Below are 20237 nucleotides of genomic sequence, written 5' to 3'. Positions count from 1 at the left end.
AAATGGGTACTGGACGGTGTATTTTAAATAGGTCACTCAAGTACAACAAGTAGGCATAAAATCAGAGCTTTTTATTTCCTAAAAGGTTTTATAAGCTAGCCCCTTTATTTGTTTGACTCTAATTACATAATGGAATTGAACCCCCATCCTGATGACAGATCGATCTGATATATGGTACACACTCTTAATCTTGAAGACCATATAATTTTACCTATCAATTTTTTTTCTACAATTACTTACGTTACGCATATCAAATATAAGAAATTCATTAATAGAATAAAAATACTTTTAATTAAATAAAGATTTCATTCGTTAATTAATATATTATAAAAGAAAGGTTATCAAGATTATATCTATTGTCCAATACAAAAAATAAGTACCGTATGTATAGTAAACAATTTTTCATTTACATTGTTATTGTATAAATAGAAAACCTTCTCTTGTAAATGCTCTCCTGGTGGAGATGTATCGAATAGTATGCGTTGTTGCGACCTCGCGCTGATACGACGAAGCCAAACCACGTTGCAAGATAGAAACAGTGATTATGCTAAAAAAAAATAATATTAAAATAGATAATATTGTTCTTCCAGCGGGTATCAAATAATCAAAACTTTATTATTAATTTACAATTTTTCTTATAAAAAACGTGTACATAATACTGGTACGTAATGTGGGTTTCATGCCGTTGGCTTTTTTACCATCCTAATAATTTATTACTATTTTTATTTATTTTCTTAATTATATTCATTAAGGATATTAATTAGCAATTTTTTTTAAATGGGACTACGGTTTTATAAAAATATCTTCGGTGATTAGGTCCGTGGACCGTTGGGTACAAAAGGATTTCATAACGTGAGATGCCCTGCCTCTGCCGAAAAAACAATCAAATTTTTAATTAAGACTTGTGCTTTGACCTGCTTAGAGAATGAATTCTTGTAGGTATTAATAAATAAATAACATTTAGACTGTTTTTATTACATATTTCTGTAGTTATTAGAACACTAAATACTAACACAATGCGTAAATAAATACAAGGTACCGCTCCCATCTAACAATATTCATATCTTTCCATTTAAAACATTATATCGTGCATTAAACACGTACCTAGGAAGTGCAATTTCATAAAATCAATAACTTAGGACTACGGAGCCGGGCGGGAGGCGCGGGCGGCAGCCAGTTCACAGGGTATGCGCTGTCCTTGCGTGCGCTAGCTGGCAACGTGTAATGTAGGCTTCACGCTGGGCGGGCCACACCCAGCCCACCTATTCAGGAAGGATTCCGAGCTGGCTTTGTTGAAATACAAAGAAAAGGGATTGTAAATATTGAAAAAAAAATGTTGAACTTATTAACAGGATTAGATACATGGAATTAATAAAAGTTTGAAAAAAACTTGTCAACTGCGGTTTGTCGTTAGCGTGGTTGCTAATTCTTGATAATAATTAACATCATTGAGCCTTTTGACCTTTTCCCAATTAGTTTTGGGGTCACAGAGCTCTAACTGATTTGGATGAATATCAGTATTAAACGTGAATGGAAGAACTACCATCTTTTCATCACAATATTGTTAAAAAAAATACATAAATAGCACCACATTCATCTAAGTGTCATAAAATTATTTTAAATTCCCATAACAAATAATATTTTCGAAACACTTAATCACCTCAAAAACCCCACCGATTTTCAAAATTCTTTCACGTATAGAAAGATAGATTATAGATGATTAAGATAGTTACATTACTTGCCATGTATTTACACGAGAATTGAACTAAAACGCAAGGGACAATATTTTAATGACGGGCAGGCGTTAGGTAAAGCCACTATGGGCGGTTCGACAGAGCGCTAGTGCATTAACCTTTCAGAAAATGATAAATAATTTGAATAATATAAGTAATTTAACAATTGTACATATTTAGATTGATAACACGAAAATAATATGTTCATAACAGATTTAAATTTTGATTTTATTGTAACTTTCGTGAGACATACTAAATCAATTATGTTATCGCCTTACTCGCGTATTGTTTTGACGAGGAACTCGGCTAGTTTAAAGTCATGCTAGAGGCTCATATTGACTTAAAACTAGTCGAGTTCCTCGTCAAAACAATACGTGAGTAAGCCGATAACATAATAATTGATTTAAATTTTGTTCCACTTTTCATTTGAATGACCCTTTCCTCGCTCTCCTGACTGCATAGCGAACGAAATGAATGAGTTTTGAGAGACATCGTACAACCAGTCCGTCGATTGGAACGACAGGATATTTTTGGTACTAGGAGTGCAGTTTTATAAGGAGCTACTTTGTTATCATACTGTGACTAGCTTCGATCAACAGTTGGTATTGGTTCATCGAAGGTGACTAGCATCAAAGTCTAGATAATATAATTATGTTTTTAAAACAAACTAACCATAAATAATATAAAAGCTCAAAATTCTTCAAGGTCAAGTCTTAATTAAAGTGATTATATTATTATGCAGCTAAATTATATTTCTATTTAAATATTTATGTTATACGGTCGCTAATCACACATTAATCGCCTACCCCTTCGGTGACAAAAGGTGAGACGCTACGTTACGATGAGTTCACATTAGCATGATAGACAATTCTTATTACTTAATCTTCGGCTGATTATAAAGGTATCTCCGTGTCACTTTAAATATTCGCAGATAATAAATACATCATAATTTAAAAACACTGATTTCATAGAGGAAGAATGTTTATGCGTCGCGCGAACACCGTTGCCGCTGTGGGCGCCCCGGCTACCAGCTTGCAGATTTATAGGTTAAGCCTCGTGATTCGAAGAAGGTTTATGATTTCAGCTACACATCAATGTACGTCTGTGTACTTCATTGAAGAGGTACAGGTTTCATGTTTAATAAATATGAAATAGGATTGAAGTGCTGAGTGAGTACATTTTGCTTTATTTATGTGGCAATATTTTCTCTCTCGCCAATGCATAAATAAATACATTCGACTAGTAATAATTTAGTAGTCAAATAACCTCAATGACCCACCAATTACAAAAAATCTTTCACTTAAAGAGAGCTACATTATCAGGAAGCCCCGTGGTTACAATATTGATTTTGCTTTTCAATTGAACGACAATGCATGACTCGTTTGAGGGTCGAGGGCACAGGTGAACCATTATTTAACTAATTCTATTCTATAAACTATTACGATGACGAATAATGATATAAAAAATATGTAATTGTAACGGATAAGCCCAAAAATTAAGTTTATTTTATAAACATGTTATAAACTTGATCTATAGAAAACAAAGACAGATTTAAATTAGGTATAATCAGGATAAATTAACTAGCTATTTATTTGTATTTTTTGCACCATTGAAACGTTAACTAAATCCATTTGAGTGAACCATGTGAAACGTGCAGCTAGCGCCCGGCGCCCGAATGGACCCGTCAGATTTTTGATACTAGGCCCGCAGTAAATACGAAGAGCTGTTTTGTTACCTCGTTGTTCGTAGCGGTGCCCAAATGGATCTACCCTCGTAGTTCGTAGCCGAGCACAAATGGATCACAATTTAACATCCACCTATCCCTTTTGGTTTGGGAGTAATAATGCGAAGTTACATTTAAACAATGTCTGCCATCAAATTATTGATAGAATGATTAATTACCTAAATAATAATGTGTAAAAATATATTTTTCAAGTTGAAGTAGTCTAAAATATTTTCATTATGTCTCACATTAAAAAGAAATACTGTATCAAATTGTTACTTGGATAATCAGATATGTTATAACATAGAACTGTCAATATTACAAAGTACGGTGTCCGAGCTGGCACCGCGCGGGTAGTGTACTGGGCGGGCGGCATCCAGCTTACAGCGGGATCCTGATATTATGAAAAATATATTTTTTTTTCTTGAGCATGATATGATCAATTTCAAAATATTTATAATTAAGTACGGTACCTAATGTAGAAAACTGCAAGTAAAATATGCAACGAAGAAAGAAAGATATCTTTTATAAAATAAAGTAAAAATTCTACATAGGTACTTTAACATTGCTATAATTCTTTGTGAATTGTAAAATATTAAATAAATCAAAGATGTCACTGTTGCCTATTTATTAATAGATAAAACTATAATTGAAGTACGTTGCTTGTAGTATCATAAACTACAATTACCTATATGTGTTAATTTTTTGATGAACTAAGTTCTTTGCTGTGTGAGGACCATTTGGGCTGCACCAAACGATTTGGTTCTCCGGCCCGAATGGACTCGTCAGAGTTCTGGTACTAGGAGCGCAGTAATATAAAGAGCTTTTTTGTTCGCAGCTTTACGGATAGGAGGACCGAATGGACCAAATGGGATGTAGGTACTATTGAAATGATTTTAATAATATTATATTTTTATACTTTACAATATTATACTTTAGTCGTATTACGATAAATTGATTATTGTTATTATTTACTTTTTGACCAAAGTTTAGTCTGTAGTCACTATTTTATAATGTGTAATGTTATTTCAAGTTATATGTTAGCAATACAAGAAAGCTGTAATTTATAACAAGTTACTACTAAAGCATTGTTCTCGAGCTGGCTACGCGCGCCCTTTGCGGCGGCGGGCGGGCGGTAAGCATGTTGGTTACGCCGTATATAAATATTGAAAGTATTCGGTTAATTAGTGACGAACTCGTTTTAAGTTTAGCTACTTTAAAAATATATTTTGAGTTTATTAATCTTAATTTGATTGTTTACGACAATTATAATAAAGAACAGACGCGTTAATAAAACAAACTACTGACTGAGTCGCGAGTTGGCAACGCGCGAGCCTGAGCTGGGCGGGCGGCAGCCATCCTACAGTAGAAGGAGAGTTCACGCGCTGTTACAGTAATGATCAAATGAATAGGTATCTATACAATACAATGGGATAGTAATATTGTATTAAAGGTCCTTTGCATGACTTATAACATTTACTTCTTAGCCTAATGATAGATAACCATAATTATAATGAATTGACTTGAAGCGAGAATATAGAAATTCTGTTTTAGGTAACTAGACTGTTTATTTCAATATATTATAAACAATTACGAGTCACATGTATTTTGCAAAATTGAAACATCGCGCCATTACCCGCTAAACTTTAAACCATAACTCGCGTATTACGGGGGATCATTTGGGTGCACTAAATCACATTCGTTCACCGGTCCGAATGAAGGTATGGATAGTTTTCCAGTACTAGGAGCCCAGTAACAAACAGAGCTTTAGTAATAGCTAACTGACTGAGATCTATGTTTATTTAAATATAATATAAAGTATGACATTTCTGTAAATTGAATTCGTTCTTTTAGAGTGAAATAATTAAGTTAAATTATTAACTCAAAATACATTAGATGTTGTTACTATCTATCAGTCATGGTATTCGCATTATGATTGTTGGTACCTAAAGTTGTATGTTAACAATAATTATAATAATGTCGTTATTTGTTGCAAGGTATCTATATGAACCATACTGCGGTTCCCGTGTTGGTACCGCATGGATCACGTGCCGGGCGAGAGGCAGCCATGCTAACAATGAGTACTTTGTAATATAGAAATTCTGTTTTAGTTTTATTAACAAACCATTCTTAGTGTCATATACTTATTATGATTGATAAAAAACTATTACAAGATGCGTAACTTTTACAAAATTCAAATATCGCGCCAGTTTTCCAATAAGCTGTGAAGTTGAATCGTTCCTTGCTGTACGAGGACCATTTGGACGCAACCAAACTATTTCGTTCACCGGCCCGAATGGAGCTGCGGATAGTTTTCTAACACTAGGAGCGCAGTAAATGATAAAGCTGTTTTGTTCCCAACTTTAGTGACTTATAGATAACTAACTAACTGAGATTAAAGTTAGCAGCGCGAGCCTACGAGCTACGTCACACGCCGTATGATGCTGGCAAATGGCTGTAGTTAGGAAAAAATATTTTTATATTTTTGAGTCTATTAAATTTAAATTTTAACACACGTAATGACTAAATTATTAAGTTTCCAATAATACTTAAGTTGAGACCACGTAAAATAAAATTTTCAAAGCACTCGATCAATTAAAAATATTACCGATTTACAAAATTCTTTCACGGACAGTCATCAAAATGATCTCTGAATTTGATAGTTACATCATTTATTCTGTATTTCCACGAGAACAGACCTAAAACGCACGCGGACCTCAACTGGAGTAATGAAAAGGACACGCGTATTGCTATAATATGTATTATTGGCTTCCTAAAAACTAAGAAATTGGATATCAAAGAATGTTAATTTTAACACAATTTAAAGAAAAGTCTATACATTTAAGTTCTTCTTCAGTGGTATTATGTTCTTGATGTTGAGCAAAAATATACATCTCTTTAAGTTTAAATTTATGTACAAGAACACTACTCAGTTATGTTCAAACTTTAATGTCAAAACAAAACTTAACCCCGTGCGGACATTCCACTGCGATTTTAAAGTTCATGAAAGTAACTGTAATAGGTATGTCGTAACATTGAGTAGTTTAAATGCTTATAATAACTCATCGCAGACATACATTCAGATCTATATTCATATTAAAGTCGCGGTGCTTCTGTCTACTCCGAAGAATACAATGTGTTAGTAGAATTAACTAACTCATTATTACTACTCAGTTATTGATAGAATAGAAGCACAAATATGGTACAATTGAAAATAATACGAGTTCGAGAAATACATATTATTATATAATTTTATTTACAACATTATTTTTATCCTACCTTCCCTAAAGTAAAAATTACGAGACACGTATTGTGAGTATCAAACTTCGCGCGATCCAAACGTTAACTTTAAACGACGACCCGTTTGGTCCGTTCGACATTCTCGAACCGCCCCAATGGGGTCCTCAGATTTTTGGTACTAGGCGCGCAGTATTACGCAGAGCTCTTTTCATTCTCGGTGATCCATTTGGTCCTACAGAGTCCCAGACAGTGTTTACTGTCTGAGTGAAAAGCTTGTTATTGATAAGAAACAAACAATATTATTTCTATAAATAACCAATCAATAACATATTCTGTACTATGTAAGTCTTATAATAGTTCTGTAATTTGCAGGTTTATTGTTACTTCGTCTGTTACATGAACATGATAAATGTAACCATCACACAGATTGAGAGCGGCACACGAGCTGGCACCGCTCAGACACCGCGCCGGGCGGGCTAGCCAGCTTACAGCTTGAACTTGGTCGAACAGTACATATTATAATATGTACATACAATATAATGTCAAGTTTCTAAAGTAGCCAGTTAAGTTATAAAAGAGATATGTTTTGAGTTTAATAACTGGCGACAAAATATAAAGTACATAACTAAAACATAATCATTATTATTCGAGCCTTTGCCCAATTTGGAGAATGAGAGGCATGAGTTATTTTATGTTTGTGATTCATTCAAGCCACCGACACCGACGGGGCTCCCGTTTGGACGGAGACTAAATGGAACATGTTTCTACCGCCCGATTGGGGCCGCCAGATTACTGGTACTAGGCACGCAGTAACAAGAAGAGCTATTTCATTCCTCGGTGGACCTTGTGGGCTTACAGTCACAGTTAAACAGTCTGAGATCTAAGTCGCTAAATATTGGTAGATAAGAGAATATTATTTGGACGCTTAATGTACGGATCTTTTGATTGTTTGTCTTTATTTTAGTTATCAAGTTTATTTCTTATTATTTAAGTTCTTTTTTCATGTAGATTTATTAGACACTGTGTATTTAAATAAATTACTTTGCAAATCTATGTTCACAACTTTTCTTATGATGAATATGATAAATACTCGTACTTAAGCATGAGTTATGTGTTCACAATAATTGGGGCACAGGGCGGCTGGCAGTCAGCTTACTGACCACGCTCAAACTTATACCGCACCAAATTAAAATTGCTATATATTATGTATGTATTTATGGTAAATAACAAGCTAAATGTTAAATAAATATGTATCTATCAGAGATTTAAATACATTTTGCTATAATTGTTGCTTACCCATGCACTACGAGAGAAAGATACATTCGCTGTATGTTTGACTAGTACATTAGTTCAAAATCCCACCGATTTTCGAGATTCTTTCACGTAGAGAAAGCTAGATTATCAGTGATTCTCATGTTACCAATGTTTATAAAATTTTTCTATGGGAACTGAACTAAAACGCATGCGGACGGTCGACCGAGGGTGCGGGCAAAATGTTTAACTATTCTTTCATATCCTGGATTATGTATGAAAAAAAACTTGTATAGCTTCAGTAGCTACAGTTAAAACAAAACCAACATAGAAATTTAAAAATATAACTGTAAAAAATATAGATACAGTACAATCATTCTCAGGTTTGTTTCTATCTGAGTATAAATAAACGATACAACCGATGATAAATTAATATACATAAATAAATACCTTTTCTGAAAAAAAATAAGTTCCGTCTTAGATACAAGAAAGACCCAATAACATTATCATCTTTTTACTCTAGAGATCCAAACCCGCCATTAAAACATCATTGTTGACGAGGTCCTTTTGGATGAACCAAGTGGCAACGTTCGTTAATGCAGCACCGTACCCGATCCACATGTTTCCCGACACCAGGCGCGCAGTAACACGCAGAGGTATTGTATACACCGACCGAACGTACCAAATGGTCCTACCGAGTTGTAATGAAAGATTGTCTATGAACTAAGCCTTATGAATAAAATAAAGAAAATTTAATTTCTATAAGTCAGAAATATATAGGTAACTATTAAAAATATAATGTACTTTTCTAATATATGATTTTTACTAAATATTCGTATCTTTTTTCGAAGGCGGCCGGCAGCCAGCCAGCATGCGGCGGGAGCGTAGGCCGCGAGTTGGCATTTTGGCAATACAAGAGTATATGTACAATGGGACAATAACACGAATATTAAGTGTCCTCTAATAATATAAATACTAGCGGCTTATGTCGTCTTAATACTTACGACATTTAATTAATACTTAAGGCAATAACTCGACATTTTACAATGTAACCTGATGATAAGTGTGTGTGTGTCACATCGAGCTATACAAAACCAAGTTATCACGGACTCGCATTGTATGATCTGTCCGCACATTCGACGGTCAGTTTATACTGGGTGCTATAACTTGATGCACTAAAAAAAAACGCACTTCTGTCTACTCTTTAGGAAAATATACTAATACAGACTTGATTATAATATAATACGTGACAGAGATATAAATCAGAAGAAAACATTTAGTATTATTCATGTAGAATTACTTGGTCTAGCCGCGGTAAGTTTTACTAGTAAACTAGCTCAAAAACCCACCGATTTTAAAAATTCTTTCACGTAGAGAGAGCTACAATGTCAGTGAATGCCATGGTTACAATGCTTTTCATGTTTTCCAATGGAAAGTTACTAAAAATGCTCGCGGGAGGTTGATCGAGGAGGACGTAGGCGAAGCAATAATCTATACGCATCTTCTACAGTTATTTAAAGGGAGTATAATATTTTTAGCAGGGACTGCATACCGGTATACATTTCTGTACAATTTTTTTCTGTATGACGTCATACCATAAAAATTCTGTTATTCAAAAATAACAGTACAGATATATTCAAACAGAAATGATTCGTGTATCTTAATTATTCTTGTATCGTATTAATATTGGTACATATATAACAGATGATTAGGGTAGCAGTAATTTATCTATATTATACTAGCAAACCAGGCGAACTCCGTTTCGCCACCAATGATTTTCCATGTCTTCTGGCTTTTCTCTTGAATTTTTCCTGTTTTTTTTTTGCTATAAACCTCGTGGAGCGCGAGACCTTTCCAACGAATGCAAAACCGTGGAAATCGGTTTGTGCGTTCTGGAGTTATAGCGTCAGGAAGGAAAACCCGACTTATTTTTATATTATAGATTGATATTCTTATGAATTAATTATTGGTTATTCTCGATTCTTTAGCTCATCTGTCCTCCCTTCCCCGTCCTTATTCCTTCGTGCTACAGACTGTGCCGGCGTAGGGGCCACTGACACCCCGGGCGAAAATATTGTGGCGCCCACTTGAGGGAAGCAATATCAAGTGTTAGTAGTAGTTTTTCATTTTATTGGCGCCCCCCAGACTTTGTCGCCCTGGGCCATCGGCCCATGTCGCCCCCCCCTAACGCCGGCACTGGCTATAGTCCATCTGCCGCGCGCCGGCTCGTATTTCGGTACAGAAATAAAATATCGGTTAAAATAATTGTTGTACTGAAAACATCTTAACAGAAATTAGTTCAGTACATATATTTGAGTACTCATATATTTCTAATCAAATTTTAATATCTGATACCGAAATTATACTTCAAAAGCCGGTATACAAATAAGAGTAGTGAAATTTTACTAGTACTATTTAAATATTTAATACCGATAGGTATGCAGTCCCTAATTTTTGGATATTGTTTGTACCCAGATTTGAGTAGAAATGAAAATCTTTTTGAGAAAAATATAATATACTGTTACAATAAAATAAAAGTAATAAATATAGTTACTTAGGTAAGCATCCTAGGTGTAATTTCCAGAATTGAAAAAAAACTAGGTAAAAGTAGTTAGTTTGTTAGCAAAAAGGTGTAACGTTCAACAATATTTTATGATTTTTCAAATCTGTTTAACTGCCATAACCAATAGTGCGTATTCTAAATTCAAAGTTCGCGCCATTAAAACATCAATGTTGACGAGACCCTTTTGGACCAAACCCAAGTGGAACATGCGCCAGGAGATGCTGGAGACTCTGGACAGAGACCCGTGGGGACGCCCTTACCTAATGGTGCGTGACAAGCTCCGCACACAGGCTCCCCCGCTGACACAGAGTCTCCGGCCAGAGGTTGTAGAGGAGGTGGTCGCCACCTTGTTCCCCCAATCACAGAGGGGCTACATCCCTCCGTGCATGACTCCGCCCCCTGCGGTGCCCGATGCGGGCCACAGCGACGACGACGACGAGACAGCACCAGAAGTGACCGAGGCAGAGCTGAGAGTGGCGGTGCGCCGGATGGGCGCCAAGAACACCGCCCCGGGACCCGACGGATTGCCTGGCAAGGCGTGGGTCCTGGCTTCGGAGACTCTCAGGCCTCGACTAATTGGTCTTTTCAGCGCATGTTTGGAGAGGGGCCAGTTCCCGCTATCATGGAAGGCGGGTAAACTGGTCCTCGTGAAGAAGCCAGGGCGCCCTGCGGACTCTCCGTCCGCGTACCGGCCCATCGTGCTACTCGACGAGGTGGGAAAACTATTTGAAAGAATAATTTCAAACCGCCTCGTCGCGCACCTGACGGGAACAGGGCCGGACCTCGCGGACGGCCAGTTCGGCTTCCGCAGAGGGCGCTCCACGGTGGACGCCATCATGCGCGTGAGGGACCTTACGACGGGGTCTGCAGTGTCCAGGGGTAGAGTCGTCGTGGCGGTGTCTTTGGACATCGCCAACGCCTTTAACTCTCTGCCCTGGAGCTGCATTCTGGAGGCACTACGACATCATCGGGTGCCTATCTATCTCCGTCGTATAGTCGAGGCTTATCTGACGGACAGATCCGTCATCTACCCCGGTCACCGAGGTGAGTGGAACCGGCGAGAGATGTCGCGCGGTGTTCCACAGGGATCGGTCCTGGGACCACTCCTGTGGAACATAGGCTACGACTGGGTGCTGCGCACCGACCTCCCGAGCGGCGTCAGCGTGGTTTGCTACGCTGACGATACGCTGGTACTAGCACACGGGAGGTCGCACCAGGCGGCGGCCGACCTGATGATGAGAGCGGTTGCGATAGTCGTTGAAAGGATCCGGCAGCTGGGACTCGAGGTGGCGCTTCATAAGTCCGAGGCCATGTGCTTTTATGGCCGCGGGAATGCGCCACCTCCGGGTGGGTTCCAGATCATGGCAGGAGGGGTTTCCATCGGCGTCGAGGTGACGATGAAGTACCTGGGACTCGTCCTCGACAGTCGGTGGAAATTCGAGGAACATTTCCGACGTTTGGCTCCCAAGTTGGAACGGACGGGGGCTGCCCTAAAGCGGCTCCTACCCAACCTTGGGGGACCAAACGCCTCCTGCCGGAGGTTGTACGCGGGGATTGTGCGGTCCATGGCCCTCTATGGGGCCCCGGTGTGGGCGCCAAATCTACGGCGACGACCAGCTCGTGCGCTGGTTTCATCCCAGAGGGTCATGGCCATTCGGATGATCCGTGGATACCGCACGATCTCCGGGGAGGCGGCTAACCTCCTTGCGGGATCACCGCCGTGGGATCTGGAGGCGAAAGTGCTCGCGCACGTATATAGCTTACGTGCGGAGGCGCATCGCCGGGGCGAAAGTCCACTGCCGCGCCAGATTAGTGCGTGGCGGGATGAGCTCCGGCGCGATCTCATGGCGGAATGGAAGCAACGACTATCGCAACAGAGGGCTGGGCTCGCTGTTATAGCAGCGGTAAGTCCCCTCTTTGAGGAGTGGCTAGAGAGGCGTCACGGCGTCCTCACCTACCGCCTGACGCAGGTGCTTACCGGACACGGAAGTTTCGGTAGGTTCCTGTTTCGAATTCGGCGGGAGGAAACGCCTGGGTGTCGGCATTGCGTGGATCACCCGGAGGACACGGTGGAGCATACAGTAGCGGTGTGCCCTGCATGGGCTGAGCACCGCCGTGTCCTTAGGGATGTGATCGGCGACGGTGACCTCTCGCGTCCGGCTTTGGTTCAGGCCATGATTCGGAGCGAGAGAGAATGGGACGCCGTCTCCTCCTTCTGCGAAGCAGTCATGCTAGCTAAGGAGGAGGCGGAGCGCGTGAGGGAACGATCCTCCTCACGCCCCAGCCGCCGCAGAAGACACTCCGGGCGTCGGGGATCGCGTGACGATCTCCGGCCACCGTAAGTGCGGGTCTGCGGACGGCGAGCAAGGGTAGCTCGCCGCCCGACCAGAACCAGACCCGTGCATACGGCGCGTCGCGTTCCGCGCGCGCCTCAAAGAGCCAGACCACCACAGATGGGGCCCAGTAGGGCTGATGCCTGATCCGGAGCTGCGGACAACGTAAAAGGTTACCGGGGCTCCGGCTCAAAGCAGGAGAAGGAACGGGGTGGTTTTTAGTCAGTAAGAGTCTGACACTCCCTCCCGCCTCACCCAAGGCGGGAGAAGTCATTGGATGATTTTCCCCCTCAAAAAAAAAAAATAAATAAATAAATAAAAAAAAAAAAAAATAAAAATAAAAGGGGTACAGTAACCGGTAGAGCTATACAATTTCTCTGTTGTACCATTGGGTCCCACGGAATCACGTCCGAGCTGGCATCGCGCGGACATCGTGCTGTCACAGTGCACAAAAAAAATTATAATGAATATTATTAAGTATCTACTAACAAAAGCTGCTTTGGGATTAATTCACCGGCAACTGGTATATGAGAATAATACGTGATATTCGAAATAATGTCTACTTATCGATAGTTCATTTGCTCCCTAAATTACCTAAAATTAAAATCCCTAAATTTGTTCCCTTGTTTAGCACTCCCCTTCGTTGGCTAAAGGCGCGCATGCGCGAAAGGAGGGTCAGGGGACTGGGGCTAGACGTTTTGTAAACTCGAGGGGCACGTCAGTCCGCGGTAATACAGAGCACGCTACGGTAGCCTGCCCAGTATTACGTCGGAGCTACAAAAAACATGCCTGGTCTGATGAATTTTACTTTTTTCAGCTGCATAGGTATATACATGAACACATAAAATACACACATGCCTAAACTCACACTTTATTTCTCGGGGCTGCGGGGAAATACATAATTAAATAATTGTATGAACATTTTGAGTAATGATAACAAGCTAAAGTTTGAAATATTGGGATGGGCGATAACGATGCTAGAGTAGTTTTTTGAATTATAAACCCTATCATCGCTATCACTACCCAATCGCTTGTAAAATATGCTGGTACTAGACTACCTCCATGTCCGATTTTTTTTCATAAAAAGATAGTCTCTTGGTCGCGTGTCCGCCTGGTCACAGGAGCGACTGCCGAGCAAAGGGTGTCGGGTTCGATTCCTGTATCAGCAAAATTATTTTTGGCCTTTATTATTATAATTTTTTTCGAAAAGATTATTGTATTTTTATTTACCTATTATAGCTGTAGATTTCACTCGTAAACTATATTTTATTCACTTTCTTTTAAATTCATAAATAATATCAAACTGTATACAGGGTGTCCCTGAAATCGACGTCCAACGGGCACTAGATGATCAGCAAGATTCCAACTGTTATCAGAAAAATATAAAAAAATTCTAAGTCCTACAGTTTTTAAATTACAGTGACTTATGTGTTATCCACGAAAAAGTACACCCTGTGCCAGTCTTTTGACTCTTGTTGCTACAAATCTTTATTTTTTCATCTGCAGTCTTCCTTACATTATCCTGAATAGTGCTCCAGTAATACGGAATCATAAATTCTTAGCTAATTGCTTTAGATTGGAAAACATTGTTAGTTTTAGAGGAACCAAATACTCTGAATAAAATTTTCACCTTACTTTAAGTGACTGTACTGAATAAATTATGTATGGCGCTAGTAGTGGCAAATTTCACCAAAGTTGGCGCATTAAATAAGGATTACAAAATGGTATAGCACTTTGCACATTATTTCTTAAATTCGACACAAAAATAATATTTATCAACGAAACTCCGTTTCGATGAATTTATTTGAACTTACTAATATTTCTTCTAGTGTACTCAAATCATACGTTACAACCTCGTATGCACTAGACAACACTTTGCACGCGATTTGTTATCATCATGTTGAAAATCAGCGAGGATCTCTTGTCAAACAACATTGTCTGTCTACTCATGATTTCGCTTGCAGCTTTCGTCGGCAATATTACTAGACTTACTAGAGGAACTGATGTTGTGTATCATGTTTCACTAAATAATATTGAATGATTGCAATATGATGTTTATAGTGCATCAAACACATTATCAAATGTGTAGTAAAATCAAAAGGAACGGACGCGGCAGATTCATGTACACAGCATATCGACGCGGTAGTGGTATGGTGTACATGAGCAAATTGAACGTAAGGACGTTCAATTACTCGTCATATCCCAATCAAAAAAAAAAAAAAAAAAGGAATGGGTGAATCCTCCGATTAAGTTACGTGTTCATGCCTTGTGATCAAATGCGGGATGAAGCATCAAATATTCTTTAGTTTGTCGAGAAAGAGTTATTTGGAATTGCAGGTAAAGCAAAAAATTATTTAAAAAAGAAATGATCAACACGGTGCAAAAAAGCCAGTGCTCAGCTAAAATGCCGAAGCCCGGGTACCATGGCTCGAGATGCACAACACCAGTTCGTCTAGCGATAATATTGCCGACGAATGCTGCAAACGAAATCACGAGTAAACAGACAATGTTGTTTGACAAGAGATCCTCGCAGATTTTCAACATGATGATAACACATAGCGTGTAAAGTGCTGTCTAGTGCATACGAGGTTGTAACGTATGATTTGAGTACACTAGAAGAAATATTAGTAAGATCAAATAAATTCATCGAAACGGAGTTTCGTTGAAAAATCTTTTTTTGTGTCGAATTTAAGAAATAATGTGCAAAGTGCTATACCATTTTATAATCCTTATTAAATGCGCCAACTTTGGTGAAATTTGCCACTACTAGCGCCATACATAATTTATTTAGTACAGTCACTTAAAGTAAGGTGAAAATTTTATTCAGAGTATTTGGTTCCTCTAAAACTAACAATGTTTTCCTATCTAAAGCAATTAGCTAAGAATTTATGATTCCATATTACTGGAGCACTATTCAGAATAATGTAAGGAAGACTGCAGACGAAAAAATAAAGATTTGTAGCAACAAGAGTCAAAAGACTGGCACAGGGTGTACTTTTTCGTGGATAACACATAAGTCACTGTAATTTAAAAACTGCAGGACTTAAAATTTTTTTTTATATTTTTCTGATAACATTTGGAACCTTGCCGATCATCTGATGCCTGTTGGACGTCGACTTCAGGGACACCCTGTATATTTTAGACAAAATATAGATAATAAATACTAATGCCATATGATGACAATCTTTTGAAATCAGTAGTTGATACAGTTTTGTTAGAACTATGTAACTGTAATTGTCATCGTCTGCTTAGAAGTCATTGTTTTCGAATTACTTTTTATGTAAAAATTTAAGGTACCATAAATATTTATTCAAGTTTTATACGAAACTTTAGCAAAACAAATTGTCTAAACATATATATTCATCCCTACTTTACTGTATCGTTAAGGGAGACCAAATATCAATGTCAACAAAGTCGTGGAATAAGTAACAAGCTACCTCTGTTTGAAACTGCGCCCCTGGTACTAGTCAACCACATCCGCTGTTATTTGCCGAAAGAACTCGGCGCCAGAAGTTATTTATTATGTGCAATGTGGTGCGATATTTGTACCTCTCGTAGCACCGTAGCATGGGCAAAACATTAACAAGTGATACATCTCATTATTTATTATAATCATTTAAAGTAAGTATCTGAGCGCGACGTACATACATATCAAGGACATTCTGATGGTTACATTTATATTGCAAAACGGACAATTTATGCAAAAAACATTTATTTATCTCGCAATATCGCAATACGAACAACATACGACACTTTCCACGTTCTCTGAAGTCGCTGAAATTCAGTGTGTTGTGCAACGAGTTGGTCGATCGGAATGGTGGGAGGTTTCTGACACTAGGAGTACAGTAACCAGCAGAGTTATTATTTTATTCTTGAGGATTGTATAACAAAGTGGGGTCCTAAGTATCGTATAAACTTTAATAGTTTAAATTAATAATTTTCATTTTGCTAGCATTTTGATCTCTAAACAAATCAAGTGTAAATCTACACTACTTACTCGATCTTAAGTGCCACATCGGAACATATTTTTTTAAACATTTCATCAAGAAACAAATGAATCATCTATGATATTTATGTTACGGGTGTTTTTAATACTGAAATTGTTATACCTATCCGATATCCATATCAGTTAAAATATTTACTTGCTTGGTTGATTACTGGATTAGCTGGAAAACTAAGCGATTTTCAAAATTCTTTCACGTATAAATTGTTACTTTATCAATGAGTTACGTGGTAACAATATTCAATTTGTATTTGTAACGGAATAAAACTAAAACGCAAGCAATTGGAGTCACACCGGGCGGTGTTAATATGTATCAAACGTCTTCCTTTTATTACAAAACCAAGCTAAATTTATACTAATAAATACACAATTCTAGTCGTAATTAAATAACCACTGACAATCAACATAACGCATCTAAGCAGTCATAAGCGTTATTTTTCGACCTTTATTGACTGCACAGTTCCCGCAAGAAGCAACCGTTTATTTGATCCACAAATTATTGTTTCGGGTCTGGGTGTCATATGTATGGAAACTTGTATGTTTTTAAACGCCCACCCACGACACAGGCAAAAAGAATAAATGTTAACAACTTTGCTCTCAAAATTGTGATAGGCCTTTTAGTTTATACACAAAAGTAACTGATATCAGAAACATTTAATCCGCAGTTTATTTCATTACAGGATTGTTTCAAAAATCCATTGATTTTCAAAATTCTTTCACGTATAGAAATCTACTTTATTTGATTGTAACATAACGATAATATTTATTTTCTAGTTTTACGGGAACAGGGCAAAATCGCGCGCGACCGGAGTTGGGGGCGTAGTGCTTATTATTTAGGACAGCGGTATATCACAAGCCGAATTCCTATTATTATATTTTAGCAATAATATAAAAAATAATCTTACAAGTGCTGAACTTATGATGTTTGTTTACGATAAAACAATACTGTGAAATCCAACAAGTTATCAGCGGCTCGCAAGGAGCGGCAGACACACTAGCCCGCATCGCCATCGCGCGGGGTGGGCGCTGTGCCAGCCGACAGCAGCGAGCCTCCCCGTGCGGTGGTGGAGAAGTCTGATTTATATACTTTCGTAAAGTTCAAAATTCGTAGATACCTATATATACGGGTTTAATAACTTTAGTTAGTCCTAGTTTTAAATGTAACAAACTGCCGTAATGTAAACATTTTAAGGAATCAAGTCAACTATTCAGAGCTGTAGTTTGTTGTTGAAACTTGTTTATAGCAATGTTTATTACAATAAAAAAGGTAATTTAAAAAACTAAAAAACCCGACTGCGATTCTTTATAATATGAAAATGAAAAAAACCCTAAAACAAGAAAGTCATCGTAAAGTTGTAGCAGTCGGGACCCATTCTAAATATGAAGACTTAGTGAGGGCACATACGGCTGGCTTTCTATAATTATACATACATACATACATACATACATACATACATACATACATACATACATACATACATACATACATACATACTCTCGAAAAACATAACCCTCCTTCTGGCACAGTCGGGTAAAAACAAGAAGTTATAAGACAAAATTATAAGTCCAAAATCAGAGAAAATAATTTTCGGTCTTTCTGTGACTACTCGAACAACTCCAGAGGCACCGATTTTCAAAATTCTTTCACGAATAGAATGTTAATTTATTAGTGAGTCACATGGCCACAATATTTATTTTGTATTTCTACGGGAATAGAACCAAAACGCAGGCGGCTGGAGCCTGCGCGCGATGCGCTAGGTGACAATACAGTACAAGCAGCCTTCTCATAATTATTGATTTAGCCAAAGAATATAAAAAGTAAAATGTAGTTCTTAGAATGTTTATGAATAGAACTGAACTTCAGATTTTTGTTTGCAATATATAAAGTATTGTAATCTCAAGCAAGGTGTAGTCCACAGCGTGTTCCGCTAGCTTTCATCGCGCGGGCTGCGCGCTGGGTGTGCGGCACCCGCGCCACGCGTGTTGAACGTATGAAGTATGGAATGGGATCCTTACACAACTATTATATAAGTTGTATAAAATAAATAAATAATATTAGGTACTAACGATTTAAACTCTTGTTAGAGGTTACAGTTAATTCATATGCGGATTTTCGAATAAAGAAAAGTTTATTAGATTCGGTTATCTCGATTACATCGGAATAGTGTTGTTACAAGAGCTTTACGTGTTTTGAGCAATATATAGCAAAACTAAGCATAGAAATTAAATCGATGTTGGATAAATCAAATCTAAAAATATTGTGTGAATACTGGAATAGCTCAAAAATGCACCAATTTTCAAAATTCTTTCACGTACATAATGTTATTTTGCTAATTACTTAACTACAATATTTGTTTTGTATTTCTACAGAAACAAAACTATAAGGCAGTCGACTGCTCGCAGTACGGAGTGCGAGTTATTAATAAAGCTTTTCAGTAACAAATAAAGTTTTCACAAATATATTTTTTCCAAGAGTAGTATAAAATAATATTGTTATGCTTTGTTAAAGGATATTGCAATTATTTTAACCTCAAATAAGATGTAGGTAAGTCACAGAGCGGTCCCCGAGCTGGCGCTGCGTTAATGTAGGCTACAAGTTGTTATCAATAGTTATAAATAGATAAGCTTATTAATGTGGGAGAGCCATGCTTCGGCACGAATGGGCCGGCTCGACCGGAGTAATACCACGGCCTCACAGAAAACCGACGTGAAACAACGCTTGCGTTGTGTTTCGTTGTGTTAGTGAGGTTACCGGAGGCCCAATTTCCCCCTTCCCAATCTTCCCTATCCCCATTCCCGAACAACAACCCTTAAATTCCTAACTCCCAAAAAGCCGGCAACGCACTTGTAACGCCTTTGGTGTTTCAAGTGTCCATGGGCGGCGGCGATTGCTTACCATCAGGTAATACATCTGCTCGATTACCGGCGTGTTTCATAAAAAAAGCTTTTTTAATTCTATCTTATTTGTTTTTAGGCAAATGGTGAAAAGTGGGTGTACATTGTGTAGTGGCATTACATGCCGTAATGTACACCCCTGCCTACACACATGTACACCCCTGCACAAGGCGTGACGTTGTGTGTATGTGAGTCACAAGCAGTGTTCCGGTATTTAAGTGTCAAAAAGTTTAGGTTTAAGACATTTCTCATAATCAATTTAAATTAGCTTGACTGAGAAATACAAAATATATACATAAGTAGGTACAGAATGCGAACCAGTGCCAGAACAATATACCCGTATTCATAAACAAACAAATTATTACATTACATACTTAAAACTGGTTTAACTCCATGCTTAGAACATACACAATAAATAAACTTTGAGTAGACGAGGGTAATCTTTAAAATATTGGGTCGAGAACATCAAGTAGTTTGTTTCTACTAATAAGAATTT

Source organism: Spodoptera frugiperda, chromosome 25, assembly GCF_023101765.2.
Source record: "Spodoptera frugiperda isolate SF20-4 chromosome 25, AGI-APGP_CSIRO_Sfru_2.0, whole genome shotgun sequence".
NCBI classification, from domain to species: Eukaryota; Metazoa; Arthropoda; class Insecta; order Lepidoptera; family Noctuidae; genus Spodoptera; species Spodoptera frugiperda.
This window is presented reverse-complemented; position numbering follows the sequence as displayed.